Source organism: Tupaia chinensis, unplaced genomic scaffold (assembly GCF_000334495.1).
Source record: "Tupaia chinensis unplaced genomic scaffold, TupChi_1.0 Scaffold149131_1, whole genome shotgun sequence".
In the NCBI taxonomy this organism is placed as follows: domain Eukaryota; kingdom Metazoa; phylum Chordata; class Mammalia; order Scandentia; family Tupaiidae; genus Tupaia; species Tupaia belangeri.
The window spans coordinates 1,850,396-1,851,456 of NW_006208977.1; positions in this window are offsets into that span (position 1 = coordinate 1,850,396).

A 1,061-nucleotide genomic window follows, 5' to 3' on the forward strand; every position below is an offset into this window, starting at 1 on the left:
CAACATAGCCATTACGCTAACTGCTGGTCCCCATCTGGTGTATTTTTCAAGACGCTAAGTCCAGGACTCAAACCACATGTTTGTCATGTGCGATCCAGTTGCCATCACCGCCACACTACCAGCTGACCTCCATTACCTCCTCAGTCCTTGGGGCAGTAGATTGCACATGGTAGTCCCCTGTGGTTGAGTGAGATGTTTGGAGTGCAAGTGGTGTGTAACGTTTGTGAGAGGCAGCCTTTAACGGCTTGTATCGTGAAACTTTCTGAGCCTCTTTTTTCCTTTGCCACGGAAAATAGCAACAGTTAAGATCATGGCAGCTCTACGATTCTGAGTGCTAGAGTTCAGGGACGCAGAGTAGAACCCTTAGCTCATTTGTGGTGGGCATCTGGTTTGAATAAAAGCCATCAACAGCACATTAAAAAAATAGTTTTGGGAGATACTCGTTATGGTAGCGTCACATAGCTTATCCTAGCTGAAACACCTTCCAGAGTCCTTTGTGTAGCAGACAAAAGAGGCAACAATGGATGAAAAAAAAAAAAAAAAGAGTTGTGAGGCAGGGGATAGAAAAGTGGCAATGTGGGGGGGGAGGTCAGATAGTGGCGCAGTGGTAACAAAACTGAACTCACATGGGAAGGTCCCAGGTTCTCATCCCACCACCTCTTTGCACACAGCAGGTATGCGTGTGTACTCATGACCCTGGCTGGTTGAGGTAGTGTGAAAACCCTGTTGAGTGTGTCTCTCTAATGGAAGAAAATACTAAAATAAAATTAAAACTTTAAAAATAAATTTTAAAACAAATAAAATGTGGCAATGTGGACGTTAGGGGAGCCCCTGTGTTTCATACGCTGTGTAATTGGCCCCGGAGAGAAGTGGGTGGGTCTTGTGGCTAGTTTCTCAACCACGGAGTATGACAAAGATAACAGAGTATCTCTCCCGTGATTATACATGCCTGTATGCCTTGCACTGGAGAAATTCTCCCCTGCCGGCTGTGACCAATAAAGCTGCCTCGTGTGAGAGGGTGTACAGCAGTGGTCACACGAGGCAAGGAACTGTGGGGGGGC